The following is a 9,677-nucleotide window of genomic DNA, read 5'->3' as shown; positions in this document are numbered from 1 at the left end:
AAAATCCTTGTTGAAAGAATCTAGAGTATAAATAAGAAACAAAGGAATATACACAAACAAATAAATAATAAGAATGGTAAGAAATGGAAACAGAGCCCTTATCAGCTATTGTGTTTTCGTTAGATGGCCTTCACATAACAATTATCCTTTGATTTCACTTATTCTGTCCGTCTCCTACTTTCTAACCACCCCACTAGGAAAACTAATTTTAACTTCCATATTACTTACTGAAACAGAATAGGATTATATAAATATACTCCTTCAACTACATATCATTCAGATCCATGAGCTAAGGTCAAAGAGGAGAACAGTGTGGAGAATATAAATAAATGAATGATTCAAACAGCATAACACCTTTTTGAGAACAAATGATGCTTTGTTTAGGGATTCTCCCTGTTTTCCTCTCTACCTTTAGAATACTTAGTTTTACCTGCTAATTTATTGCTCAGTTCCTTGGTGTGTTATATGTTGGTTAGGGAGGGAGGTAGATGTGGAGAGAATAGACATCAGATCTGTTTCATCCCAGTGCTTGATGTCTGGGAATGTGATTTCTAGTATAGTACTTAGGATAGTAAAATCCCACATTAATAAAAATTCTGTTTACCTCATAGAGTTTATTGAAGAAGGATTTTATCTCCTTGTTTATATGGTGAGAATTGATGGCACTATGGAATAAGTAAGTCTGTTTATATGCATTTTTCTGTTTTATTTTAAAAAGGAAGTACATAATGAGAGTCAGGAAAATTACCAATAGAGCCTACATATTAAACTGATTAGGGGAGAAAAACAAATTTTAAAAAACCTTAATTCAGCCCAAACCATATCATAGAGTGTCAGCCTCCATGAGCACTTCATGGAAATAAGACCTTTCCCTTCATGATGCTTTCTATGTCCCCATAGCCCTGATTTGGGTTAGCACATCATTTAACAATGCTGAGGCTAATGGATCACATAACACTCCCTTTGAAGTTGTTCTCTTCTACTAGACCCTTTATGAAAGGGGTTGTGGAGACTATAAGTAGGCCTAGGACAAGAGAATCTTGCTGCTTGTCAGTGAGAAAAAAAATAGTTTCATTTGTTTCCTTTAATTTCCCAATTTCCAAATTGTGGAGGCCAAAGCTTGCTTCTCAGAAATAGACATCACATGGGCATGCAGAAAACAATTTGGAGGTGGAGTGTCCCTTTGTTACTGTTTGGATGGGCAGCTCTGTTTGATGATTTCCATGTATGGTTCCTATCAGTTTCTTCTCTCTTCCTTCCCTCAACCCCAAGTTGCCTTGACAATCTTTTCTCAAACACACAAGCAGCAACTAGTATGATTATGAAGACCAAATAATTCTAGAATGAGAACAGACTACCTTTTTCTATGGACTTCAGCCTAGAGAAGCTGAACTTAATGACTAGATTGGTTGTCTATAGTTCAGATGTGGCCTGATAAAAAAAAAATATGTGGAAATGGGAGCCCAAAGTCAAAATTTTCTAAGACCTCCATCTCCAGCACTGTGGCCTTTAGAGCATTGACTTGGTTTATGTACTCCTGGTAATGCTTAGTAATGCCAATCCGACTGGAATAATCCTGTGGTGAATCAAGTCCACCTTGCAGATCTGCCTTATAAAGGCTTATGCTTAAAGGACATACTTTTTCTAGATACCTCCTGTATTTCCTTTTTTTTAAAAAAATTATTTATTTATTTATTGGGTTGTTCCAGGCCTTAGTTGCAGCGTGCAGTCTGCTTAGTTGAGGCAGGTAGGCTCCTTAGTTGCAGCACGTGGGCTCCTTAGTTGTGGCATGCAAACTCTTAGTTGCTGCATGCATGTGAGATCTAGTTCCCTGACCAGAGATCGAACCCGAACCACATGCATTGGGAGCGTGGAATCTTATCCACTGCACCCCAAGGGAAGTCCCTTGTATTTCCTTTTCATATAATTAGAATCCATCTATTTATGTATCTAAATATATATCTGTCTATCATATGTCTATTATCCATATCTTTTTGTGTGCTTCAGTTACTGTCTGATAGCAGTGTCTTGAATGGTGAGTATGGTGTTAAGGGTAAATTTAGAAGGAGAAGGTAGATCTTTCATTTCTGTGCCATGTTCACAATTATTGCCTTAGGTGGCACTAGAACTGGGTAGAGATAGAAATCAAAGATGGGCACAGTTTGTGCTCTAAAAGGCAAGGTAATTGATAGGTTGCTAGGACAGATAACAGGGCAAATAACCTAATAAGAAGGTCCTGGAAAGAATAATCCAGGAAGGGAGCTAATACTGGGAGTCTGGGAATATAGTCAGAGATCACAAGTTGAGACTATTGGGACTGTTATGAGATAACCTGAAATATTCTACCCACTAATGTGGAGATACCCATTCAGGGCTGATATTTTAGGCTGCATCATCTTTTCTTTCCTCTCTTGCTTCCTTTATTTGCATTAAAAAAGAATTTGTGAGACACTATGTTCTGGACAGTGGATTTGTTCCCTAAGTACCTTAAAAATGTCTCTGTTAAATTTACATAAGGTCTATAGTTCTTAGCTCTTTCAAATCATTTGTATGCTGTATCTCTTTATTTCCTTGCTTCTACTGTAGATTTACCAAAGTAGTTGAAGATGAGTCAAGTTTAAGATAATATAACAATGAAGATATTGGAAATTTGTTGGACACTTACTATGTTCCAGGTAGTTCCTTACATACATCATCATAATAATCCTGTGGTGAAAACAGAGTAAGTATTATTATCTCCCTTTGCAGATAATTCTGGCTCAGAGAAGTTAAATAACTTGCCTAAGGTCACACAGTTAGTGGGCAGCTGAAAATATTCAAACACAGATGTGCCTAATAATAATAATTCCAGGTGCTTGGGTTCAATAGCAGTGAATGAAGGTGCTTAGATTGCTTCAGGACTGGGGTTTAGTAGTGCAGATATGATTTGGATAAAAGGATAAGGGAATTGAGAGTCCTGGGAAAGAGAGAAATTGAGGTCCATAGTGTCCAAACTAGATAGAGGAGGAAGTGAAGAGAGAGAGAAGTTATGCACAGGGATAAAAGGAGGGGTTGAATGACTTATTGTAGGTCAGAGAATAAGAATAGAAAAAGGAGTAAGAGAACAGAAGGTAGATTGTCTTGGGGTCCATTAGGGAGATGTCTGCATTTTTGTCTTATAGGTAAAGCAGTTTTTGCCCATGGCAGTGTTCAGATTTGGCCAGAGGAGCAGGTGGCTGAAACAGAGTTTGTGAAAATTTATTTCTAGTTAAAAAGGTCAAGGAACAATTGGGCTAAGGTAGTGGTTGGACTATTTATACGGACATGAAAATCTCTCTACATCACATCCGAATTTAAAGTCTTAAAGCAGCTTGGAGCTAGAGTCCTCATAAAAGGACTGGAGCAGTGATCAACAGATAGCATCAAAGCAGAATGAGAGGATGATATGGCATTTATCTCAAAGGGCAACAATTGTGGTAAATAATAAAGGGAGATTTTTGGTCTTGAAGTTGCAAGGAGAGCAAGGAGACTACTAATGCCTCCCCTGGAGATGTGGAGATCACTAGAGAACCAGTCACTATTTGATGAAGCTGCAAGAGAGCCAGTCAACTCAAGATTTTCTAATCATCTCAAATAGAGATTTGAGATTGACCTTTTATTATTTATTGTATTTGTTGATTAGAATTTATTTTTCTCTATTTTTATCTTTACACATGGATAAAAGGAGGGTTTTATTTTGTTCTCAGAAATAAACAAACCCAAACACTTTGAGGCAGTGTGAAATTTTTGAAAGAAAATTTTACTAGAATTCAAGGATCTAATTTTTGTACCTCTATTCATTTAACTCATCATGATCATTTTGTTCTGTAGCTCCATGGTCCTGGGCAGGCAAAAATAGGTGCTATCCCTGGAGTAAGGTGGTATGTCTTTAGGTGGCCCTAGTTAAATGCAAATAAATATTGAACTGTGGAAGAGTAACATATTTATAACCATTATCATTCATGGAATGCAGAGATGTGTAAGTGAAGTTTGGGAGGAGGCAAGAAAAGTTCTTCAGCTTGAACAAAAATGTGAACATGAATATGAGGTGTTACCAGGCTGGATGACAAAGGACGGGCCTAGTTGAGTAGTTTTTGTTGTAATGGTGGGAGTAAGAGTGGTGAAGCACACAGGCTAAGTATCCAGAGGCTATTGGTGGTAGCCAATGGGTAGGCTGCTTTGAGGAAAGGGGATAATGAACTGAACGTCTACTGTGTACGCGCAGGCTCAGCAGCCATGGCTCATGGGCCCAGCCACTCCGCGACATGTGGGAACTTCCCAGACCGGGGTACGAACCCGTGTCCCCTGCATCAGCAGGCGGACTCTCAACCACTGCGCCACCAGGGAAGCCCGCCTATGATATTTATCATACCAATTTATTCCTCACAAAAACCCTGTAAAGTGGTTGTTCTTACTTTACAGAAGGAAAAAAAGAAGATCAGAAAAGTTAATAAAATGTCTAAGGTCACACAGCTAGTAAATGGTAGAGCTGGGATTCCAATCCAGGTCTAAATCCAAAGCCCATCTTCTTAATCATTCCAAACTGCAACTTTGCATTAGTAAGTCTAAATAGACTAAAGAAGAAGGAAGGTTATAAGGTGAATCAGTATAAAATAAGAGTTAAGTGTGTGGACTCTGGAGTCGGACTTCCTGGACTGGCATTCCTGTTCTACCATTTATTAATTATGCAAATAGGAAAGTCATTCAAGCTCTCTGATGTTTAGTTGCTTTGTTAATATCTATTTCCCTGGGATACTGTGAAAATTTAATGGGTTAATCTATATAAATCATTGTATACAATAAATATTAACCAATAAAGGAATAAATATTAACTAATAAAATAACCAGATCTCAGGAAGAATTTCTATATTAATTTATTAAGGTGTAAGAAGCCCAGGAGAAACTTTGTCCATGTCACAATTGTGTTATGGGTCAGTACTGTTTTTTTGGGGTGGGGGTGTTACGCGGGCCTCTCACTGTTGTGGCCTCTCCCGTTGCAGAGCACAGGCTCTGGACGCGCAGGCTCAGCGGCCATGGCTCACAGGCCAAAGTCGCTCCGCGGCATGTGGGATCTTCCCGGACCAGGGCACGAACCTGTGTCCCCTGCCTTGGCAGGCGGACTCTCAACCACTGCGCCACCAGGGAAGCCCTGGGTCAGTACTTTTATGAATGTGTGAGTGCCAATTACCAATGAGTGTTTCTTCTTCAAGAGGTTTTTTTATCTGGCCCTTGGTAAACATTAGCAATGTGGTTCTTGTCCTCTGTTTATGACAATAGACAGAAACAAATATAATTTATGTGTCTTTGGTTTTACCCCCTTGTTAAACAGTCGACTCAGTCAAGTAACTTGCCTAATTACTAGGAAAAAATAGTTGAATTGCCAATTTACACTTTTGGTGCTAGGTCAATTAATAAATCAGAAAAAACACACAACAACTTAATTTTATTAAAAATTTCACTTTTCATCCATATAGGCATCCACCATTGAGAACTGGCACCCATAATGTTTTCTTTACTCTCAGGTACCTATTAGCTCTAAGAAGTACAAATTATCATATGTCCTGGGAAAAGAATAATAAAAAGAAGGTGCACTAATCCTACTGAAATTGGGACTCTCTAGATCTGATATTTTCTGAGGTCTTCAAAGAGCTTTGAAAGATTTCAGAGAGTAAGAGAATTCCATTTTTTTATGTGAAAAAAGACTTCTGCCACCCAACTGAGTGTGTGGCATCTTCCAGATTTTTCCAGCATTGGCTTATGATCTGAGCTATACACTCACTGAAGCAAGGTGGGACTCTAAGAGGAAAAACTTTAAAGTCTAAGTGTGTTTACTTTTCATTTTGGTGAAAGTTTGGGCTACATTCAGTTGAACAAGGGTTTGCTGATTTCCTTAATTCTACTTCTCCTCAGAGCTAATTCCTCATAGAAACCAGTATTTGTATATACTCATTATTTTTCCTCAGTGGGCAGAAGCTTCCAGAAATGTGCAGCTGGATGTTTGTTTCTATTTCACACATTTCCAGACACTTATTAGTTAAAAGCAACTTTTGTTAACTGAAAGGGTTTGAATCAGCCCCAAAGTACAAAGGAGAGATTCCATGGAACAAGAGTCAGACTCAATTTCTTGTAGTTAGGTAGATAGACAGGCCTACTGCATTCTACCTTCTGATTTCTGCTATTTCTCCTCAGAATCCATCTTACAACTAGACAGCATTGAGGAGTGGGCCATATTACATTTAAATGTATACCTTCCCCCTCAGCTATGCATTTCCCAACTTCAGTCAAAGTGAAACAGAATCAATAAAATTGTTTCATCTGCTATCTTTCTACTTTCACTGTATTCCTAAGCAGAAATCATTTGGTTATTATCAACGTGGTCAAAGTAAATTCATTCAATACTCACAGGATCAACACCACCTTTGAACAGACGTGGGCAGGTGAGGAAAGAAAATCTTGGTCCCCCTTCTTATGATCAAATTGGGAAAATGAGAAGGACATGTTTACTATCTAAAACAGGTGGTAAATAATTAAGAAGTTGATTAAGCCTTGGAAACAACAAATAGAATTGGAATGAAGAGAAGGGAGATCTCAAAGGAGAATTATCAGAGAATATTTCATGGAGGAATGTAATTAGGACTTGAATGTGGGTAGGAATAGGATAGATAGAGGAAATAATAAAATACTAGGTGGGGGTAGGGGAAGGTGCATAGAATGAACAAAACACCGGAAGATAGACAAAGGAATGTACATGGGATTATAATGAGACGACCTGGGAGGAAGCAAAAGTATTGAGGTGGCAGTCTTATTTAAATCACAGTTAGATTATTCTCCATTGAATGAAGTGAGTGAATGGAAAGTCGGTAAAGATTGTTAAAATACAGATTGCTGGGCCTCACTCCCAGAGTTTCTGATTTTGTAGGTCTAGGTGGAGGCAGAAAATTTGCATTTATTTATTTATTTATTTACTTGCCTTTATTATTTATTTATTTATACATCTTTATTGGAGTATAATTGCTTTACAATGGTGTGTTAGTTTCTGCTTTATAACAAAGTGAATCAGTTATACATATAAATATGTTCCCATATATCTTCCCTCTTGCATCTCCCTCCCTCCCACCCTCAATATCCCACCCCTATAGGTGGTCACAAAGTACCGAGTTGATCTCCCTGTGCTATGCCACTGCCTCCCACTAGCTATCTATTTTACGTTTGGTAGTGTATATATGTCCATGCCACTCTCTCACTTTGTCACAGCTTACCCTTCTCCCTCCCCATATCCTCAAGTCCGTTCTCTAGTAGGTCTGTGTCTTTATACCCATCTTACCCCTAAGTTCTTCATGACATTTTTTTCCTTAGATTCCATATATAAGTGTTAGCATATGGCATTTGTCTTTCTCTTTCTGACTGACTTCACTCTGTATAACAGACTCTAGGTCCATCCACTTCATTACAAATAACTCAATTTCATTTCTTTTAATGGCTGAGTAATATTCCATTGTATATATGTTCCACATCTTCTTTATCCATTCATCTGATGATGGACACTTAGTTTGTTTCCATCTCCTGGCTATTGTAAATAGAGCTGCAATGAATATTTTGGTACATGACGCTTTTTGAATTATGGTTTTATCAGGGTATATGCCCCATACTGGGATAGCTGGGTCATATGGTAGTTCTATTTGTAGTTTTTAAAGGAACCTCCATATTGTTCTCCAGAGTGGATGTACCAATGCACATTCCCACAAGCACTGCAAGAGTGTTCCATTTTCTCCACACCATGTCCAGCATTTATTGTTTCTAAGTATTTTGATGATGGCCATTGTGACTGGTGTGAGATGATATCACATTGTAGTTTTGATTTGCATTTCTCTAATGATTTTGAGCATTCCTTCATGTGTTTGTTAGCAATCTGTATATCTTCTTTGGAGAAATGTCTATTTAGGTCTTCTTCCCATTTTGGATTGGGTTGTTTGTTTTTTTTTGTTATTGAGCTGCATGAGCTGCTTGTAAATTTTGGAGATTAATCCTCTGTCAGTTGCTTCATTTGCAAAATTTTCTCCCATTCTGAGGGTTGCCTTTTGGTCTTCTTTATGGTTTCCTTTACTGTGCAAATGCTTTGAAGTTTCATTTGGTCCATTTGTTTATTGCTGTTTTTATTTCCATTTCTCTAGGAGGTGGGTCCAAAAGGATCTTGCTGTGATTTACATGATAGAGTGTTTTGCCTATGTTTTCCTCTAAGAGTTTGATAGTTTCTGGCCTTACATTTAGGTCTTTAATCCATTTTGAGCTTATTTTTGTGTATGGTGTTAGGGAGTATTCTCTTCTCATACTTTTACATGTACCTGTCCAGTTTTCCCAGCACGACTTCTTGAAGAGGCTGTCCTTTCTCCACTGTACATACCTGCTGCCTTCATCAAAGATAAGGTGACCATATTTGCATGGGTTTATCTCTGGATTTTCTATCCTGTTCCATTGATCTATCTTTCTTTTTTGTGCCAGTACCATACTGTCTTGATTACTGTAGCTTTGTAGTATAGCCTGAACTCAGGGAGCCTGATTCCTCCAGCTCCGTTTTTCGTTTTATATATGTCCATGCCACTCTCTCACTTTGTCACAGCTTACCCTTCTCCCTCCCCATATCCTCAAGTCCGTTCTCTAGTAGGTCTGTGTCTTTATACCCATCTTACCCCTAAGTTCTTCATGACATTTTTTTCCTTAGATTCCATATATAAGTGTTAGCATATGGCATTTGTCTTTCTCTTTCTGACTGACTTCACTCTGTATAACAGACTCTAGGTCCATCCACTTCATTACAAATAACTCAATTTCATTTCTTTTAATGGCTGAGTAATATTCCATTGTATATATGTTCCACATCTTCTTTATCCATTCATCTGATGATGGACACTTAGTTTGTTTCCATCTCCTGGCTATTGTAAATAGAGCTGCAATGAATATTTTGGTACATGACGCTTTTTGAATTATGGTTTTATCAGGGTATATGCCCCATACTGGGATAGCTGGGTCATATGGTAGTTCTATTTGTAGTTTTTAAAGGAACCTCCATATTGTTCTCCAGAGTGGATGTACCAATGCACATTCCCACAAGCACTGCAAGAGTGTTCCATTTTCTCCACACCATGTCCAGCATTTATTGTTTCTAAGTATTTTGATGATGGCCATTGTGACTGGTGTGAGATGATATCACATTGTAGTTTTGATTTGCATTTCTCTAATGATTTTGAGCATTCCTTCATGTGTTTGTTAGCAATCTGTATATCTTCTTTGGAGAAATGTCTATTTAGGTCTTCTTCCCAGTTTTGGATTTTTGGATTGGGTTGTTTGTTTTTTTTTGTTATTGAGCTGCATGAGCTGCTTGTAAATTTTGGAGATTAATCCTCTGTCAGTTGCTTCATTTGCAAAATTTTCTCCCATTCTGAGGGTTGCCTTTTGGTCTTCTTTATGGTTTCCTTTACTGTGCAAATGCTTTGAAGTTTCATTTGGTCCATTTGTTTATTGCTGTTTTTATTTCCATTTCTCTAGGAGGTGGGTCCAAAAGGATCTTGCTGTGATTTACATGATAGAGTGTTTTGCCTATGTTTTCCTCTAAGAGTTTGATAGTTTCTGGCCTTACATTTAGGTCTTTAATCCATTTTGAG

The sequence above is a fragment of the Neophocaena asiaeorientalis genome, unplaced genomic scaffold (genome assembly GCF_003031525.2).
Source record: "Neophocaena asiaeorientalis asiaeorientalis breed wild unplaced genomic scaffold, Neophocaena_asiaeorientalis_V1.1 scaffold222, whole genome shotgun sequence".
Classification (NCBI taxonomy): Eukaryota; Metazoa; Chordata; class Mammalia; order Artiodactyla; family Phocoenidae; genus Neophocaena; species Neophocaena asiaeorientalis.
The sequence above is the reverse complement of the archived record's forward strand: the minus strand, read 5'-3'. Positions refer to the sequence as shown.